The sequence below is a fragment of the Ambystoma mexicanum genome, chromosome 11 (assembly GCF_040938575.1).
Source record: "Ambystoma mexicanum isolate Mex_15411 chromosome 11, UKY_AmexF1_1, whole genome shotgun sequence".
Lineage (NCBI taxonomy): Eukaryota > Metazoa > Chordata > Amphibia > Caudata > Ambystomatidae > Ambystoma > Ambystoma mexicanum.
Window position 1 is genome coordinate 824,498,084 of NC_090934.1, and position 20,489 is coordinate 824,518,572.

General features: G+C 46.4%; 10 non-coding genes across 10 annotated transcripts; all 10 read right to left on the minus strand.

The window, feature by feature from the left end:
- Positions 1–573: 573 nt before the first annotated feature.
- Positions 574–645, minus strand: TRNAW-CCA (transfer RNA tryptophan (anticodon CCA)). Its single transcript has one exon. It is a non-coding gene; the product is annotated as a tRNA-Trp (tRNA).
- A 2,177-nt stretch (positions 646–2,822) lies between these two features.
- Positions 2,823–2,894, minus strand: TRNAW-CCA (transfer RNA tryptophan (anticodon CCA)). Its single transcript has one exon. It is a non-coding gene; the product is annotated as a tRNA-Trp (tRNA).
- A 313-nt stretch (positions 2,895–3,207) lies between these two features.
- Positions 3,208–3,281, minus strand: TRNAN-GUU (transfer RNA asparagine (anticodon GUU)). Its single transcript has one exon. It is a non-coding gene; the product is annotated as a tRNA-Asn (tRNA).
- Positions 3,282–5,455: 2,174 nt separating this feature from the next.
- Positions 5,456–5,529, minus strand: TRNAN-GUU (transfer RNA asparagine (anticodon GUU)). Its single transcript has one exon. It is a non-coding gene; the product is annotated as a tRNA-Asn (tRNA).
- A 1,790-nt stretch (positions 5,530–7,319) lies between these two features.
- TRNAW-CCA (transfer RNA tryptophan (anticodon CCA)) lies at positions 7,320–7,391 on the minus strand. The gene has a single exon. It is a non-coding gene; the product is annotated as a tRNA-Trp (tRNA).
- Positions 7,392–7,704: 313 nt separating this feature from the next.
- Positions 7,705–7,778, minus strand: TRNAN-GUU (transfer RNA asparagine (anticodon GUU)). Its single transcript has one exon. It is a non-coding gene; the product is annotated as a tRNA-Asn (tRNA).
- A 1,790-nt stretch (positions 7,779–9,568) lies between these two features.
- Positions 9,569–9,640, minus strand: TRNAW-CCA (transfer RNA tryptophan (anticodon CCA)). Its single transcript has one exon. It is a non-coding gene; the product is annotated as a tRNA-Trp (tRNA).
- A 2,164-nt stretch (positions 9,641–11,804) lies between these two features.
- Positions 11,805–11,876, minus strand: TRNAW-CCA (transfer RNA tryptophan (anticodon CCA)). The gene has a single exon. It is a non-coding gene; the product is annotated as a tRNA-Trp (tRNA).
- Positions 11,877–14,052: 2,176 nt separating this feature from the next.
- Positions 14,053–14,124, minus strand: TRNAW-CCA (transfer RNA tryptophan (anticodon CCA)). Its single transcript has one exon. It is a non-coding gene; the product is annotated as a tRNA-Trp (tRNA).
- A 4,421-nt stretch (positions 14,125–18,545) lies between these two features.
- On the minus strand, positions 18,546–18,617 carry TRNAW-CCA (transfer RNA tryptophan (anticodon CCA)). Its single transcript has one exon. It is a non-coding gene; the product is annotated as a tRNA-Trp (tRNA).
- Positions 18,618–20,489: the final 1,872 nt, after the last annotated feature.

Here is a 20,489-nt window from a genome sequence, read left to right on the forward strand (position 1 = left end):
AGTAAAATGGAAATGTGTCTACTGAGACCAGTATAAGGGGAAATCCTCACAATCCAGGACGACAGTTGATTGGGAGGGCGCTTACAGGTTTCCGACACCAGACCGGTACCTGAACTCACAAACCCAAACTGCAAAGTGATGGGCATTGCCACTAGACTGCCGACCCCCTTTCGGGGCCCCAGCATATATCCTTTAGTCACACCTAGAGTTCCCAGGACAGTGCAGTATTCAGCGATTACACGAAAATATTGACAGCGCTAGGAGGCCATGCAAATGGCAGAGGTATGCTTTACAAAGCCCACGTAGCGTGCACAAAACAGCACATCAGTCAGGCCCACTTGAAGAGATGGTAAAGAGGAAATACTTCTGCTGCATCCAGTAAAACATAGAGATTGGCCTGCTTTAAAGGTTGACCATGTCCTTCATGGGTGTCTGTCAATATGATACTTCCCTGCTGCAAAGCTTACATTCGAAACGCCAGAACAACTAGGCCCAGAGCACAAAGATGCAGTCAGGTTGAAATAACGAGATACTGAAGAGCAATTTTGTATTTCAGAGTGGGAAAAGGAAGTATGACCCCGACATGATTTGAACACGCAACCTTCTGATCTGGAGTCAGACGCGCTACCATTGCGCCACGAGGTCCTTGTGGCAATCCACCTGGTGTGTCTGATGACAGAATAAATGTAGGAGACGTACATGCACCTGCAGAGCCTCATTGCTTCTTTAAGTAGACTGGCTAGGAAAGCTTCCTTCTGTGCATCAGTACACGCTGCAGCCAAACCCTTCCCATGAAGTCTTGATGTTTATGAATTGAATGGCAAGTTTTGAAAAACTAAAGCAAGCGAGAAGAATTGCTTGCAGTTTATTGGATTTTTTGGACGTCAGCAGACGAGACCTGCGAGAGGTAAACAGAAGTTCATAGTTGGTCATGCTGAATTTTTGAGCCAAAATGCATCGTCCCTGGGTGGGCTTGAACCACCAACCTTTCGGTTAACTGCCGAACGCGCTAACCGATTGCGCCACAGAGAGTCATGCAGTGCTTACACTGGGGCCTGATTGGTGTGCTGTTTGCTTATGCTCCCCAGGCAACCTGAAAATATTTCTAAAATAGCTCTATTTCCCACAGCAAATTAGGGTATCAAGCACTTCCCTACCTCCCGTAATCCACAAACACAGGGGATTTAGTAGAGGACAGAGCCCATCAACAGTGCACCAAATGTCCTCTGTGTAGGCATAACTTGCTATGAGGAGAAAGCCACAGTTGCGCACTTGTGTTAAAAGGGGACAATAGGCTGAACCCAGAGAACACGGGAGAAATGACTCAGGTTTACTGAGTGGAACACTCTGTGTCTTTGTGCCAAAAACAGCAGCGTCTTTTCGGTTAACAGCCGAACGCGCTAACCAATTGTGCCACAGAGACTCACTGGCATGTGTGTTCTGCCTTTGGCCTGATTGCATTGCTATTTTTTTCTGATTGGCAGAAAACCTGAACTTTTTTCTGAAAAAGGCATGCCTCTCTTAGCACTGCAGTGCATTAGACTGCTCCCTTGCTTCCCTGAGTCCCCAAATACACAACCACCTTGGGCACAATAGAAGACACATTCCAGCAGATTTAGCAAGAGTGCACCAGGGTTTCTATATGTAGGTACCTTGCTGAGAAGCAAGACCTGCAGTTGCATTCTTCTGTTAAAAGAGGGCAGCAGAGTGCACCAAGAGAACTTGGGGGAAGTAGCTTATGTTAACTACTTGCCATGATCTTTATAGATCCCTCTGTTTGACTGGGTGAATTCTAATTTCTGGGGTAGAGTAAGCAATTTTTGGATCTAGATGCTGTGCGCAACAGGAATGCTATATACTGCACTGTACTGCTACTGAAAAGTTACCAATTTTACAGGATGTTCAGGTAAGCTTTGTTTCAGAAAACAACTTGCTAGAGGCCATAGGACAGATTACTGGGACAAAGGAAGAGGGTTTGGGGATTAGCACATCTCCTATGAAAGGTACAGTCACGCCCGAGACAACTCTGAGTGCCTCCTCAAATTCTAAGAAATGCGAACTGGGGTCCTACGCCTTTTATTGCCAGTGGATTTTTGTGTTTCAGACAAATGTGCACGCCTCCCAGAGCCCCATGCATCGCACTTAGCGAAATGGGGGAAGGTGCTGTGCAACCCTCTCGCTGACAATGTCTCTCTTGTCTATAATGTATCTATGAGAGAGAGAGAAATAGGCAATGCGAGAGTGAAAAAGTAAAATGGAAATGTGTCTACTGAGACCAGTATAAGGGGAAATCCTCACAATCCAGGACCGACAGTTGATTGGGAGGGCGCTTACAGGTTTCCGACACCAGACCGGTACCTGAACTCACAAACCCAAACTGCAAAGTGATGGGCATTGCCACTAGACTGCCGACCCCCTTTCGGGGCCCCAGCATATATCCTTTAGTCACACCTAGATTTCCCAGGACAGTGCAGCATTCAGCGATTACACGAAAATATTGACAGCGCTAGGAGGCCATGCAAATGGCAGAGGTATGCTTTACAAAGCCCACGTAGCGTGCACAAAACAGCACATCAGTCAGGCCCACTTGAAGAGATGGTAAAGAGGAAATACTTCTGCTGCATCCAGTAAAACATAGAGATTGGCCTGCTTTAAAGGTTGACCATGTCCTTCATGGGTGTCTGTCAATATGATACTTCCCTGCTGCAAAGCTTACATTCGAAACGCCAGAACAACTAGGCCCAGAGCACAAAGATGCAGTCAGGTTGAAATAACGAGATACTGAATAGCAATTTTGTATTTCAGAGTGGGAAAAGGAAGTATGACCCCGACGTGATTTGAACACGCAACCTTCTGATCTGGAGTCAGACGCGCTACCATTGCGCCACGAGGTCCTTGTGGCAGTCCACCCGGTGTGTCTGATGACAGAGTAAAAGTAGGAGACGTACATGGACCTGCAGAGCCTCATTGCTTCTTTAAGTAGACTGGCTAGGATAGCTTCCTTCTGTGCATCAGTACACGCTGCAGCCAAACCCTTCCCATGAAGTCTTGATGTTTATGAATTGAATGGCAAGTTTTGAAAAACTAAAGCAAGCGAGAAGAATTGCTTGCAGTTTATTGGATTTTTTGGACGTCAGCAGACGAGACCTGCGAGAGGTAAACAGAAGTTCATAGTTGGTCATGCTGAATTTTTGAGCCAAAATGCATCGTCCCTGGGTGGGCTTGAACCACCAACCTTTCGATTAACAGCCGAACGCGCTAACCGATTGCGCCACAGAGACTCATGCAGTTCTTACACAGGGGCCTGATTGGTGTGCTGTTTGCTTATGCTTCCCAGGCAACCTGAAAATATTTCTAAAATAGCTCTATTTCCCACAGCAAATCAGGGTATCAAGCACTTCCCTACCTCCCCTAATCCACAAACACAGGGGATTTAGTAGAGGACAGAGCCCATCAACAGTGCACCAAATGTCCTCTGTGTAGGCATAACTTGCTATGAGGAGAAAGCCACAGTTGCGCACTTGTGTTAAAAGGGGACAGTAGGCTGAACCCAGAGAACACGGGAGAAATGACTCAGGTTTACTGAGTGGAACACTCTGTGTCTTTGTGCCCAAAACAGCAGCGTCTTTTCGGTTAACAGCCGAACGCGCTAACCAATTGCGCCACAGAGACTCACTGGCATGTGTGTTCTGCCTTTGGCCTGATTGCATTGCTATTTTTTTCTGATTGGCAGAAAACCTGAACTTTTTTCTGAAAAAGGCATGCCTCTCTTAGCACTGCAGTGCATTAGACTGCTCCCTTGCTTCCCTGAGTCCCCAAATACACAACCACCTTGGGCACAATAGAAGACACATTCCAGCAGATTTAGCAAGAGTGCACCAAGGATTCTATATGTAGGTACCTTGCTGAGAAGCAAGACCTGCAGTTGCATTCTTCTGTTAAAAGAGGGCAGCAGAGTTCACCAAGAGAACTTGGGGGAAGTAGCTTATGTTAACTACTTGCCATGCTCTTTATAGATCCCTCTGTTTGACTGGGTGAATTCTAATTTCTGGGGTAGAGTAAGCAATTTTTGGATCTAGATGCTGTGCGCAACAGGAATGCTATATACTGCACTGTACTGCTACTGAAAAGTTACCAATTTTACAGGATGTTCAGGTAAGCTTTGTTTCAGAAAACAACTTGCTAGAGGCACTAAGACAGATTACTGGGACAAAGGAAGAGGGTTTGGGGATTAGCACATCTCCTATGAAAGGTACAGTCACGCCCGAGACAACTCTGAGTGTCACCTCAAATTCTAAGAAATGCAAACTAGGGACCTACGCTTTTTATTGCCAGTGGATCTTTGTGTTCAGACAAATGTGCACGCCTCCCAGAGCCCCTTGCAATGCACTTAGGGAAAGGGGGGAAGGTGCTGTGAAGCCCTCTCGCTGACAATGTCTCTCTTGTCTATAATGTAACTATGAGAGAGAGAGAAATAGGCAATGCGAGAGTGAAAAAGTAAAATGGAAATGTGTCTACTGAGACCAGTATAAGGGGAAATCCTCACAATCCAGGACCGACAGTTGATTGGGAGGGCGCTTACAGGTTTCCGACACCAGACCGGTACCTGAACTCACAAACCCAAACTGCAAAGTGATGCCCATTGCCACTAGACTGCCGACCCCCTTTCGGGGCCCCAGCATATATCCTTTAGTCACACATAGAGTTCCCAGGACAGTGCAGCATTCAGCGATTACACGAAAATATTGAAAGCGCTAGGAGGCCATGCAAATGGCAGAGGTATGCTTTACAAAGCCCACGTAGCGTGCACAAAACAGCACATCAGTCAGGCCCACTTGAAGAGATGGTAAAGAGGAAATACTTCTGCTGCATCCAGTAAAACATAGAGATTGGCCTGCTTTAAAGGTTGACCATGTCCTTCATGGGTGTCTGTCAATATGATACTTCCCTGCTGCAAAGTTTACATTCGAAACGCCAGAACAACTAGGCCCAGAGCACAAAGATGCAGTCAGGTTGAAATAACGAGATACTGAAGAGCAATTTTATATTTCAGAGTGGGAAAAGCAAATATGCCCCCGACGTGATTTGAACACGAAACCTTCTGATCTTGAGTCAGACGCGCTACCATTGCGCCACGAGGTCCTTGTGGCAATCCACCTGGTGTGTCTGATGACAGAATAAAGGTAGGAGACGTACATGCACCTGCAGAGCCTCATTGCTTCTTTAAGTAGACTGGCTAGGATAGCTTCTTTCTGTGCATCAGTACACGCTGCAGCCAAACCCTTCCCATGAAGTCTTGATGTTTATGAATTGAATGGCAAGTTTTGAAAAACTAAAGCAAGCGAGAAGAATTGCTTGCAGTTTATTGGATTTTTTGGACGTCAGCAGACGAGACCTGCGAGAGGTAAACAGAAGTTCATAGTTGGTCATGCTGAATTTTTGAGCCAAAATGCATCGTCCCTGGGTGGGCTTGAACCACCAACCTTTCGGTTAACAGCCGAACGTGCTAACCGATTGCGCCACAGAGACTCATGCAGTTCTTACACAGGGGCCTGATTGGTGTGCTGTTTGCTTATGCTTCCCAGGCAACCTGAAAATATTTCTAAAATAGCTCTTTTTCCCACAGCAAATCAGGGTATCAAGCACTTCCCTACCTCCCCTAATCCACAAACACAGGGGATTTAGTAGAGGACAGAGCCCATCAACAGTGCACCAAATGTCCTCTGTGTAGGCATAACTTGCTATGAGGAGAAAGCCACAGTTGCGCACTTGTGTTAAAAGGGGACAATAGGCTGAACCCAGAGAACACGGGAGAAATGACTCAGGTTTACTGAGTGGAACACTCTGTGTCTTTGTGCCAAAAACAGCAGCGTCTTTTCGGTTAACAGCCGAACGCGCTAACCAATTGTGCCACAGAGACTAACTGGCATGTGTGTTCTGCCTTTGGCCTGATTGCATTGCTATTTTTTTCTGATTGGCAGAAAACCTGAACTTTTTTCTGAAAAAGGCATGCCTCTCTTAGCACTGCAGTGCATTAGACTGCTCCCTTGCTTCCCTGAGTCCCCAAATACACAACCACCTTGGGCACAATAGAAGACACATTCCAGCAGATTTAGCAAGAGTGCACCAGGGTTTCTATATGTAGGTACCTTGCTGAGAAGCAAGACCTGCAGTTGCATTCTTCTGTTAAAAGAGGGCAGCAGAGTGCACCAAGAGAACTTGGGGGAAGTAGCTTATGTTAACTACTTGCCATGATCTTTATAGATCCCTCTGTTTGACTGGGTGAATTCTAATTTCTGGGGTAGAGTAAGCAATTTTTGGATCTAGATGCTGTGCGCAACAGGAATGCTATATACTGCACTGTACTGCTACTGAAAAGTTACCAATTTTACAGGATGTTCAGGTAAGCTTTGTTTCAGAAAACAACTTGCTAGAGGCCATAGGACAGATTACTGGGACAAAGGAAGAGGGTTTGGGGATTAGCACATCTCCTATGAAAGGTACAGTCACGCCCGAGACAACTCTGAGTGCCTCCTCAAATTCTAAGAAATGCGAACTGGGGTCCTACGCCTTTTATTGCCAGTGGATTTTTGTGTTTCAGACAAATGTGCACGCCTCCCAGAGCCCCATGCATCGCACTTAGCGAAATGGGGGAAGGTGCTGTGCAACCCTCTCGCTGACAATGTCTCTCTTGTCTATAATGTATCTATGAGAGAGAGAGAAATAGGCAATGCGAGAGTGAAAAAGTAAAATGGAAATGTGTCTACTGAGACCAGTATAAGGGGAAATCCTCACAATCCAGGACCGACAGTTGATTGGGAGGGCGCTTACAGGTTTCCGACACCAGACCGGTACCTGAACTCACAAACCCAAACTGCAAAGTGATGGGCATTGCCACTAGACTGCCGACCCCCTTTCGGGGCCCCAGCATATATCCTTTAGTCACACCTAGATTTCCCAGGACAGTGCAGCATTCAGCGATTACACGAAAATATTGACAGCGCTAGGAGGCCATGCAAATGGCAGAGGTATGCTTTACAAAGCCCACGTAGCGTGCACAAAACAGCACATCAGTCAGGCCCACTTGAAGAGATGGTAAAGAGGAAATACTTCTGCTGCATCCAGTAAAACATAGAGATTGGCCTGCTTTAAAGGTTGACCATGTCCTTCATGGGTGTCTGTCAATATGATACTTCCCTGCTGCAAAGCTTACATTCGAAACGCCAGAACAACTAGGCCCAGAGCACAAAGATGCAGTCAGGTTGAAATAACGAGATACTGAATAGCAATTTTGTATTTCAGAGTGGGAAAAGGAAGTATGACCCCGACGTGATTTGAACACGCAACCTTCTGATCTGGAGTCAGACGCGCTACCATTGCGCCACGAGGTCCTTGTGGCAGTCCACCCGGTGTGTCTGATGACAGAGTAAAGGTAGGAGACGTACATGGACCTGCAGAGCCTCATTGCTTCTTTAAGTAGACTGGCTAGGATAGCTTCCTTCTGTGCATCAGTACACGCTGCAGCCAAACCCTTCCCATGAAGTCTTGATGTTTATGAATTGAATGGCAAGTTTTGAAAAACTAAAGCAAGCGAGAAGAATTGCTTGCAGTTTATTGGATTTTTTGGACGTCAGCAGACGAGACCTGCGAGAGGTAAACAGAAGTTCATAGTTGGTCATGCTGAATTTTTGAGCCAAAATGCATCGTCCCTGGGTGGGCTTGAACCACCAACCTTTCGATTAACAGCCGAACGCGCTAACCGATTGCGCCACAGAGACTCATGCAGTTCTTACACAGGGGCCTGATTGGTGTGCTGTTTGCTTATGCTTCCCAGGCAACCTGAAAATATTTCTAAAATAGCTCTATTTCCCACAGCAAATCAGGGTATCAAGCACTTCCCTACCTCCCCTAATCCACAAACACAGGGGATTTAGTAGAGGACAGAGCCCATCAACAGTGCACCAAATGTCCTCTGTGTAGGCATAACTTGCTATGAGGAGAAAGCCACAGTTGCGCACTTGTGTTAAAAGGGGACAGTAGGCTGAACCCAGAGAACACGGGAGAAATGACTCAGGTTTACTGAGTGGAACACTCTGTGTCTTTGTGCCCAAAACAGCAGCGTCTTTTCGGTTAACAGCCGAACGCGCTAACCAATTGCGCCACAGAGACTCACTGGCATGTGTGTTCTGCCTTTGGCCTGATTGCATTGCTATTTTTTTCTGATTGGCAGAAAACCTGAACTTTTTTCTGAAAAAGGCATGCCTCTCTTAGCACTGCAGTGCATTAGACTGCTCCCTTGCTTCCCTGAGTCCCCAAATACACAACCACCTTGGGCACAATAGAAGACACATTCCAGCAGATTTAGCAAGAGTGCACCAAGGATTCTATATGTAGGTACCTTGCTGAGAAGCAAGACCTGCAGTTGCATTCTTCTGTTAAAAGAGGGCAGCAGAGTTCACCAAGAGAACTTGGGGGAAGTAGCTTATGTTAACTACTTGCCATGCTCTTTATAGATCCCTCTGTTTGACTGGGTGAATTCTAATTTCTGGGTTTAGAGTAAGCAATTTTTGGATCTAGATGCTGTGCGCAACAGGAATGCTATATACTGCACTGTACTGCTACTGAAAAGTTACCAATTTTACAGGATGTTCAGGTAAGCTTTGTTTCAGAAAACAACTTGCTAGAGGCACTAAAACAGATTACTGGGACAAAGGAAGAGGGTTTGGGGATTAGCACATCTCCTATGAAAGGTACAGTCACGCCCGAGACAACTCTTGAGTGTCACCTCAAATTCTAAGAAATGCAAACTAGGGACCTACGCTTTTTATTGCCAGCGGATCTTTGTGTTCAGACAAATGTGCACGCCTCCCAGAGCCCCTTGCAATGCACTTAGGGAAAGGGGGAAGGTGCTGTGAAGCCCTCTCGCTGACAATGTCTCTCTTGTCTATAATGTAACTATGAGAGAGAGAGAAATAGGCAATGCGAGAGCGAAAAAGTAAAATGGAAATGTGTCTACTGAGACCAGTATAAGGGGAAATCCTCACAATCCAGGACCGACAGTTGATTGGGAGGGCGCTTACAGGTTTCCGACACCAGCCCGGTACCTGAACTCACAAACCCAAACTGCAAAGTGATGGGCATTGCCACTAGACTGCCGACCCTCTTTCGGGGCCCCAAAATATATCCTTTAGTCACACCTAGAGTTCCCAGGACAGTGCAGCATTCAGCGATTACACGAAAATATTGACAGCGCTAGGAGGCCATGCAAATGGCAGAGGTATGCTTTACAAAGCCCACGTAGCGTGCACAAAACAGCACATCAGTCAGGCCCACTTGAAGAGATGGTAAAGAGGAAATACTTCTGCTGCATCCAGTAAAACATAGAGATTGGCCTGCTTTAAAGGTTGACCATGTCCTTCATGGGTGTCTGTCAATATGATACTTCCCTGCTGCAAAGCTTACATTCGAAACGCCAGAACAACTAGGCCCAGAGCACAAAGATGCAGTCAGGTTGAAATAACGAGATACTGAAGAGCAATTTTGTATTTCAGAGTGGGAAAAGGAAGTATGACCCCGACGTGATTTGAACACGCAACCTTCTGATCTGGAGTCAGACGCGCTACCATTGCGCCACGAGGTCCTTGTGGCAGTCCACCTGGTGTGTCTGATGACAGAATAAAGGTAGGAGACGTACATGCACCTGCAGAGCCTCATTGCTTCTTTAAGTAGACTGGCTAGGATAGCTTCCTTCTGTGCATCAGTACACGCTGCAGCCAAACCCTTCCCATGAAGTCTTGATGTTTATGAATTGAATGGCAAGTTTTGAAAAACTAAAGCAAGCGAGAAGAATTGCTTGCAGTTTATTGGATTTTTTGGACGTCAGCAGACGAGACCTGCGAGAGGTAAACAGAAGTTCATAGTTGGTCATGCTGAATTTTTGAGCCAAAATGCATCGTCCCTGGGTGGGCTTGAACCACCAACCTTTCGGTTAACAGCCGATTGCGCCACAGAGACTCATGCAGTGCTTACACTGGGGCCTGATTGGTGTGCTGTTTGCTTATGCTCCCCAGGCAACCTGAAAATATTTCTAAAATAGCTCTATTTCCCACAGCAAATCAGGGTATCAAGCACTTCCCTACCTCCCGTAATCCACAAACACAGGGGATTTAGTAGAGGACAGAGCCCATCAACAGTGCACCAAATGCCCTCTGTGTAGGCATAACTTGCTATGAGGAGAAAGCCACAGTTGCGCACTTGTGTTAAAAGGGGACAGTAGGCTAAACCCAGAGAACACGGGAGAAATGACTCAGGTTTACTGAGTGGAACACTCTGTGTCTTTGTGCCCAAAACAGCAGCGTCTTTTCGGTTAACAGCCGAACGCGCTAACCAATTGCGCCACAGAGACTCACTGGCATGTGTGTTCTGCCTTTGGCCTGATTGCATTGCTATTTTTTTCTGATTGGCAGAAAACCTGAACTTTTTTCTGAAAAAGGCATGCCTCTCTTAGCACTGCAGTGCATTAGACTGCTCCCTTGCTTCCCTGAGTCCCCAAATACACAACCACCTTGGGCACAATAGAAGACACATTCCAGCAGATTTAGCAAGAGTGCACCAAGGATTCTATATGTAGGTACCTTGCTGAGAAGCAAGACCTGCAGTTGCATTCTTCTGTTAAAAGAGGGCAGCAGAGTTCACCAAGAGAACTTGGGGGAAGTAGCTTATGTTAACTACTTGCCATGCTCTTTATAGATCCCTCTGTTTGACTGGGTGAATTCTAATTTCTGGGGTAGAGTAAGCAATTTTTGGATCTAGATGCTGTGCGCAACAGGAATGCTATATACTGCACTGTACTGCTACTGAATAGTTACCAATTTTACAGGATGTTCAGGTAAGCTTTGTTTCAGAAAACAACTTGCTAGAGGCACTAAGACAGATTACTGGGACAAAGGAAGAGGGTTTGGGGATTAGCACATCTCCTATGAAAGGTACAGTCACGCCCGAGACAACTCATAGTGTCACCTCAAATTCTAAGAAATGCAAACTAGGGACCTACGCTTTTTATTGCCAGTGGATCTTTGTGTTTCAGACAAATGTGCACGCCTCCCAGAGCCCCATGCAATGCACTTAGGGAAATGGGGGAAGGTGCTGTGCAGCCCTCTCGCTGACAATGTCTCTCTTGTCTATAATGTAACTATGAGAGAGAGAGAAATAGGCAATGCGAGAGTGAAAAAGTAAAATGGAAATGTGTCTACTGAGACCAGTATAAGGGGAAATCCTCACAATCCAGGACCGACAGTTGATTGGGAGGGCGCTTACAGGTTTCCGACACCAGACCGGTACCTGAACTCACAAACCCAAACTGCAAAGTGATGGGCATTGCCACTAGACTGCCGACCCCCTTTCGGGGCCCCAGCATATATCGTTTGGTCACACCTAGAGTTCCCAGGACAGTGCAGCATTCAGCGATTACACGAAAATATTGACAGCGCTAGGAGGCCATGCAAATGGCAGAGGTATGCTTTACAAAGCCCACGTAGCGTGCACAAAACAGCACATCAGTCAGGCCCACTTGAAGAGATGGTAAAGAGGAAATACTTCTGCTGCATCCAGTAAAACATAGAGATTGGCCTGCTTTAAAGGTTGACCATGTCCTTCATGGGTGTCTGTCAATATGATACTTCCCTGCTGCAAAGCTTACATTCGAAACGCCAGAACAACTAGGCCCAGAGCATAAAGATGCAGTCAGGTTGAAATAACGAGATACTGAAGAGCAATTTTGTATTTCAGAGTGGGAAAAGGAAGTATGACCCCGACGTGATTTGAACACACAACCTTCTGATCTGGAGTCAGACGCGCTACCATTGCGCCACGAGGTCCTTGTGGCAGTCCACCTGGTGTGTCTGATGACAGAATAAAGGTAGGAGACGTGCATGGACCTGCAGAGCCTCATTGCTTCTTTAAGTAGACTGGCTAGGATAGCTTCCTTCTGTGCATCAGTACACGCTGCAGCCAAACCCTTCCCATGAAGTCTTGATGTTTATGAATTGAATGGCAAGTTTTGAAAAACTAAAGCAAGCGAGAAGAATTGCTTGCAGTTTATTGGATTTTTTGGACGTCAGCAGACGAGACCTGCGAGAGGTAAACAGAAGTTCATAGTTGGTCATGCTGAATTTTTGAGCCAAAATGCATCGTCCCTGGGTTGGCTTGAACCACCAACCTTTCGGTTAACAGCCGAACACGCTAACCGATTGCGCCACAGAGACTCATGCAGTGCTTACACTGGGGCCTGATTGGTGTGCTGTTTGCTTATGCTTCCCAGGCAACCTGAAAATATTTCTAAAATAGCTCTATTTCCCACAGCAAATCAGGGTATCAAGCACTTCCCTACCTCCCCTAATCCACAAACACAGGGGATTTAGTAGAGGACAGAGCCCATCAACAGTGCACCAAATGTCCTCTGTGTAGGCATAACTTGCTATGAGGAGAAAGCCACAGTTGCGCACTTGTGTTAAAAGGGGACAGTAGGCTGAACCCAGAGAACACGGGAGAAATGACTCAGGTTTACTGAGTGGAACACTCTGTGTCTTTGTGCCAAAAACAGCAGCGTCTTTTCGGTTAACAGCCGAACGCGCTAACCAATTGTGCCACAGAGACTCACTGGCATGTGTGTTCTGCCTTTGGCCTGATTGCATTGCTATTTTTTTCTGATTGGCAGAAAACCTGAACTTTTTTCTGAAAAAGGCATGCCTCTCTTAGCACTGCAGTGCATTAGACTGCTCCCTTGCTTCCCTGAGTCCCCAAATACACAACCACCTTGGGCACAATAGAAGACACATTCCAGCAGATTTAGCAAGAGTGCACCAAGGTTTCTATATGTAGGTACCTTGCTGAGAAGCAAGACCTGCAGTTGCATTCTTCTGTTAAAAGAGGGCAGCAGAGTGCACCAAGAGAACTTGGGGGAAGTAGCTTATGTTAACTACTTGCCATGATCTTTATAGATCCCTCTGTTTGACTGGGTGAATTCTAATTTCTGGGGTAGAGTAAGCAATTTTTGGATCTAGATGCTGTGCGCAACAGGAATGCTATATACTGCACTGTACTGCTACTGAAAAGTTACCAATTTTACAGGATGTTCAGGTAAGCTTTGTTTCAGAAAACAACTTGCTAGAGGCCCTAGGACAGATTACTGGGACAAAGGAAGAGGGTTTGGGGATTAGCACATCTCCTATGAAAGGTACAGTCACGCCCGAGACAACTCTGAGTGCCTCCTCAAATTCTAAGAAATGCGAACTGGGGTCCTACGCCTTTTATTGCCAGTGGATTTTTGTGTTTCAGACAAATGTGCACGCCTCCCAGAGCCCCATGCAATGCACTTAGGGAAATGGGGGAAGGTGCTGTGCAACCCTCTCGCTGACAATGTCTCTCTTGTCTATAATGTATCTATGAGAGAGAGAGAAATAGGCAATGCGAGAGTGAAAAAGTAAAATGGAAATGTGTCTACTGAGACCAGTATAAGGGGAAATCCTCACAATCCAGGACGACAGTTGATTGGGAGGGCGCTTACAGGTTTCCGACACCAGACCGGTACCTGAACTCACAAACCCAAACTGCAAAGTGATGGGCATTGCCACTAGACTGCCGACCCCCTTTCGGGGCCCCAGCATATATCCTTTAGTCACACCTAGAGTTCCCAGGACAGTGCAGCATTCAGCGATTACACGAAAATATTGACAGCGCTAGGAGGCCATGCAAATGGCAGAGGTATGCTTTACAAAGCCCACGTAGCGTGCACAAAACAGCACATCAGTCAGGCCCACTTGAAGAGATGGTAAAGAGGAAATACTTCTGCTGCATCCAGTAAAACATAGAGATTGGCCTGCTTTAAAGGTTGACCATGTCCTTCATGGGTGTCTGTCAATATGATACTTCCCTGCTGCAAAGCTTACATTCGAAACGCCAGAACAACTAGGCCCAGAGAACAAAGATGCAGTCAGGTTGAAATAACGAATTACTGAAGAGCAATTTTATATTTCAGAGTGGGAAAAGCAAATATGCCCCCGACGTGATTTGAACACGAAACCTTCTGATCTGGAGTCAGACGCGCTACCATTGCGCCACGAGGTCCTTGTGGCAATCCACCTGGTGTGTCTGATGACAGAATAAAGGTAGGAGACGTGCATGGACCTGCAGAGCCTCATTGCTTCTTTAAGTAGACTGGCTAGGATAGCTTCCTTCTGTGCATCAGTACGCGCTGCAGCCAAACCCTTCCCATGAAGTCTTGATGTTTATGAATTGAATGGCAAGTTTTGAAAAACTAAAGCAAGCGAGAAGAATTGCTTACAGTTTATTGGATTTTTTGGACGTCAGCAGACGAGACCTGCGAGAGGTAAACAGAAGTTCATAGTTGGTCATGCTGAATTTTTGAGCCAAAATGCATCGTCCCTGGGTGGGCTTGAACCACCAACCTTTCGGTTAACAGCCGAACGCGCTAACCGATTGCCCCACAGAGACTCATGCAGTGCTTACACTGGGGCCTGATTGGTGTGCTGTTTCCTTATGCTTCCCAGGCAACCTGAAAATATTTCTAAAATAGCTCTATTTCCCACAGCAAATCAGGGTATCAAGCACTTCCCTACCTCCCCTAATCCACAAACACAGGGGATTTAGTGGAGGACAGAGCCCATCAACAGTGCACCAAATGCCCTCTGTGTAGGCATAACTTGCTATGAGGAGGAAGCCACAGTTGCGCACTTGTGTTAAAAGGGGACAGTAGGCTGAACCCAGAGAACACGGGAGAAATGACTCAGGTTTACTGAGTGGAACACTCTGTGTCTTTGTGCCAAAAACAGCAGCGTCTTTTCGGTTAACAGCCGAACGCGCTAACCAATTGTGCCACAGAGACTCACTGGCATGTGTGTTCTGCCTTTGGCCTGATTGCATTGCTATTTTTTTCTGATTGGCAGAAAACCTGAACTTTTTTCTGAAAAAGGCATGCCTCTCTTAGCACTGCAGTGCATTAGACTGCTCCCTTGCTTCCCTGAGTCCCCAAATACACAACCACCTTGGGCACAATAGAAGACACATTCCAGCAGATTTAGCAAGAGTGCACCAAGGTTTCTATATGTAGGTACCTTGCTGAGAAGCAAGACCTGCAGTTGCATTCTTCTGTTAAAAGAGGGCAGCAGAGTGCACCAAGAGAACTTGGGGGAAGTAGCTTATGTTAACTACTTGCCATGATCTTTATAGATCCCTCTGTTTGACTGGGTGAATTCTAATTTCTGGGGTAGAGTAAGCAATTTTTGGATCTAGATGCTGTGCGCAACAGGAATGCTATATACTGCACTGTACTGCTACTGAAAAGTTACCAATTTTACAGATTGTTCAGGTAAGCTTTGTTTCAGAAAACAACTTGCTAGAGGCCCTAGGACAGATTACTGGGACAAGGAAGAGGGTTTGGGGATTAGCACATCTCCTATGAAAGGTACAGTCATGCCCGAGACAACTCTGAGTGCCTCCTCAAATTCTAAGAAATGCGAACTGGGGTCCTACGCCTTTTAATGCCAGTGGATCTTTGTGTTTCAGACAAATGTGCACGCCTCCCAGAGCCCCATGCAATGCACTTAGGGAAATGGGGGAAGGTGCTGTGCAACCCTCTCGCTGACAATGTCTCTCTTGTCTATAATGTATCTATGAGAGAGAGAGAAATAGGCAATGCGAGAGTGAAAAAGTAAAATGGAAATGTGTCTACTGAGACCAGTATAAGGGGAAATCCTCACAATCCTGGACCGACAGTTGATTGGGAGGGCGCTTACAGGTTTCCGACACCAGACCGGTACCTGAACTCACAAACCCAAACTGCAAAGTGATCCATTGCCACTAGACTGCCGAACCCTTTCGGGGCCCCAACATATATCCTTTAGTCACACCTAGAGTTCCCAGGACAGTGCAGCATTCAGCGATTACACGAACATATTGATAGCGCTAGGAGGCCATGCAAATGGCAGAGGTATGCTTTACAAAGCCCACGTAGCGTGCACAAAACAGCACATCAGTCAGGCCCACTTGAAGAGATGGTAAAGAGGAAATACTTCTGCTGCATTCAGTAAAACATAGAGATTGGCCTGCTTTAAAGGTTGACCATGTCCTTCATGGGTGTCTGTCAATATGATACTTCCCTGCTGCAAAGCTTACATTCGAAACGCCAGAACAACTAGGCCCAGAGCACAAAGATGCAGCCAGGTTGAAATAACGAGATACTGAAGAGCAATTTTGTATTTCAGAGTGGGAAAAGGAAGTATGCCCCCGACGTGATTTGAACACGAAACCTTCTGATCTGGAGTCAGACGCGCTACCATTGCACCACGAGGTCCTTGTGGCAATCCACCTGGTGTGTCTGATGACAGAATAAAGGTAGGAGACGTACATGCACCTGCAGAGCCTCATTGCTTCTTTAAGTAGACTGGCTAGGATAGCTTCCTTCTGTGCATCAGTACACGCTGCAGCCAAACCCTTCCCATGAAGTCTTGATGTTTATGAATTGAATGGCAAGTTTTGAAAAACTAAAGCAAGCGAGAAGAATTGCTTGCAGTTTATTGGATTTTTTGGACGTCAGCAGACGAGACCTGCGAGAGGTAAACAGAAGTTCATAGTTGGTCATGCTGAATTTTTGAGCCAAAATGCATCGTCCCTGGGTTGGCTTGAACCACCAACCTTTCGGTTAACAGCCGAACACGCTAACCGATTGCGCCACAGAGACTCATGCAGTGCTTACACTGGGGCCTGATTGGTGTGCTGTTTGCTTATGCTTCCCAGGCAACCTGAAAATATTTCTAAAATAGCTCTATTTCCCACAGCAAATCAGGGTATCAAGCACTTCCCTACCTCCCCTAATCCACAAACACAGGGGATTTAGTAGAGGACAGAGCCCATCAACAGTGCACCAAATGTCCTCTGTGTAGGCATAACTTGCTATGAGGAGAAAGCCACAGTTGCGCACTTGTGTTAAAAGGGGACAGTAGGCTGAACCCAGAGAACACGGGAGAAATGACTCAGGTTTACTGAGTGGAACACTCTGTGTCTTTGTGCCAAAAACAGCAGCGTCTTTTCGGTTAACAGCCGAACGCGCTAACCAATTGTGCCACAGAGACTCACTGGCATGTGTGTTCTGCCTTTGGCCTGATTGCATTGCTATTTTTTTCTGATTGGCAGAAAACCTGAACTTTTTTCTGAAAAAGGCATGCCTCTCTTAGCACTGCAGTGCATTAGACTGCTCCCTTGCTTCCCTGAGTCCCCAAATACACAACCACCTTGGGCACAATAGAAGACACATTCCAGCAGATTTAGCAAGAGTGCACCAAGGTTTCTATATGTAGGTACCTTGCTGAGAAGCAAGACCTGCAGTTGCATTCTTCTGTTAAAAGAGGGCAGCAGAGTGCACCAAGAGAACTTGGGGGAAGTAGCTTATGTTAACTACTTGCCATGATCTTTATAGATCCCTCTGTTTGACTGGGTGAATTCTAATTTCTGGGGTAGAGTAAGCAATTTTTGGATCTAGATGCTGTGCGCAACAGGAATGCTATATACTGCACTGTACTGCTACTGAAAAGTTACCAATTTTACAGGATGTTCAGGTAAGCTTTGTTTCAGAAAACAACTTGCTAGAGGCCCTAGGACAGATTACTGGGACAAAGGAAGAGGGTTTGGGGATTAGCACATCTCCTATGAAAGGTACAGTCACGCCCGAGACAACTCTGAGTGCCTCCTCAAATTCTAAGAAATGCGAACTGGGGTCCTACGCCTTTTATTGCCAGTGGATTTTTGTGTTTCAGACAAATGTGCACGCCTCCCAGAGCCCCATGCAATGCACTTAGGGAAATGGGGGAAGGTGCTGTGCAACCCTCTCGCTGACAATGTCTCTCTTGTCTATAATGTATCTATGAGAGAGAGAGAAATAGGCAATGCGAGAGTGAAAAAGTAAAATGGAAATGTGTCTACTGAGACCAGTATAAGGGGAAATCCTCACAATCCAGGACGACAGTTGATTGGGAGGGCGCTTACAGGTTTCCGACACCAGACCGGTACCTGAACTCACAAACCCAAACTGCAAAGTGATGGGCATTGCCACTAGACTGCCGACCCCCTTTCGGGGCCCCAGCATATATCCTTTAGTCACACCTAGAGTTCCCAGGACAGTGCAGCATTCAGCGATTACACGAAAATATTGACAGCGCTAGGAGGCCATGCAAATGGCAGAGGTATGCTTTACAAAGCCCACGTAGCGTGCACAAAACAGCACATCAGTCAGGCCCACTTGAAGAGATGGTAAAGAGGAAATACTTCTGCTGCATCCAGTAAAACATAGAGATTGGCCTGCTTTAAAGGTTGACCATGTCCTTCATGGGTGTCTGTCAATATGATACTTCCCTGCTGCAAAGCTTACATTCGAAACGCCAGAACAACTAGGCCCAGAGAACAAAGATGCAGTCAGGTTGAAATAACGAGATACTGAAGAGCAATTTTGTATTTCAGAGTGGGAAAAGGAAGTATGACCCCGACGTGATTTGAACACGCAACCTTCTGATCTGGAGTCAGACGCGCTACCATTGCGCCACGAGGTCCTTGTGGCAATCCACCTGGTGTGTCTGATGACAGAATAAATGTAGGAGACGTACATGCACCTGCAGAGCCTCATTGCTTCTTTAAGTAGACTGGCTAGGAAAGCTTCCTTCTGTGCATCAGTACACGCTGCAGCCAAACCCTTCCCATGAAGTCTTGATGTTTATGAATTGAATGGCAAGTTTTGAAAAACTAAAGCAAGCGAGAAGAATTGCTTGCAGTTTATTGGATTTTTTGGACGTCAGCAGACGAGACCTGCGAGAGGTAAACAGAAGTTCATAGTTGGTCATGCTGAATTTTTGAGCCAAAATGCATCGTCCCTGGGTGGGCTTGAACCACCAACCTTTCGGTTAACTGCCGAACGCGCTAACCGATTGCGCCACAGAGAGTCATGCAGTGCTTACACTGGGGCCTGATTGGTGTGCTGTTTGCTTATGCTCCCCAGGCAACCTGAAAATATTTCTAAAATAGCTCTATTTCCCACAGCAAATCAGGGTATCAAGCACTTCCCTACCTCCCGTAATCCACAAACACAGGGGATTTAGTAGAGGACAGAGCCCATCAACAGTGCACCAAATGCCCTCTGTGTAGGCATAACTTGCTATGAGGAGAAAGCCACAGTTGCGCACTTGTGTTAAAAGGGGACAGTAGGCTAAACCCAGAGAACACGGGAGAAATGACTCAGGTTTACTGAGTGGAACACTCTGTGTCTTTGTGCCCAAAACAGCAGCGTCTTTACGGTTAACAGCCGAACGCGCTAACCAATTGCGCCACAGAGACTCACTGGCATGTGTGTTCTGCCTTTGGCCTGATTGCATTGCTATTTTTTTCTGATTGGCAGAAAACCTGAACTTTTTTCTGAAAAAGGCATGCCTCTCTTAGCACTGCAGTGCATTAGACTGCTCCCTTGCTTCCCTGAGTCCCCAAATACACAACCACTTTGGGCACAATAGAAGACACATTCCAGCAGATTTAGCAAGAGTGCACCAAGGATTCTATATGTAGGTACCTTGCTGAGAAGCAAGACCTGCAGTTGCATTCTTCTGTTAAAAGAGGGCAGCAGAGTTCACCAAGAGAACTTGGGGGAAGTAGCTTATGTTAACTACTTGCCATGCTCTTTATAGATCCCTCTGTTTGACTGGGTGAATTCTAATTTCTGGGGTAGAGTAAGCAATTTTTGGATCTAGATGCTGTGCGCAACAGGAATGCTATATACTGCACTGTACTGCTACTGAAAAGTTACCAATTTTACAGGATGTTCAGGTAAGCTTTGTTTCAGAAAACAACTTGCTAGAGGCACTAAGACAGATTACTGGGACAAAGGAAGAGGGTTTGGGGATTAGCACATCTCCTATGAAAGGTACAGTCACGCCCGAGACAACTCTGAGTGTCACCTCAAATTCTCAGAAATGCAAACTATGGACCTACGCTTTTTATTGCCAGTGGATCTTTGTGTTTCAGACAAATGTGCACGCCTCCCAAAGCCCCTTGCAATGCACTTAGGGAAATGGGGGAAGGTGCTGTGCAACCCTCTCGCTGACAATGTCTCTCTTGTCTATAATGTATCTATGAGAGAGAGAGAAATAGGCAATGCGAGAGTGAAAAAGTAAAATGGAAATGTGTCTATTGAGACCAGTATAAGGGGAAATCCTCACAATCCAGGACCGACAGTTGATTGGGAGGGCGCTTACAGGTTTCCGACACCAGACCGGTACCTGAACTCACAAACCCAAACTGCAAAGTGATGGGCATTGCCACTAGACTGCCGACCCCCTTTCGGGGCCCCAGCATATATCCTTTAGTCACACCTAGAGTTCCCAGGACAGTGCAGCATTCAGCGATTACACGAAAATATTGACAGCGCTAGGAGGCCA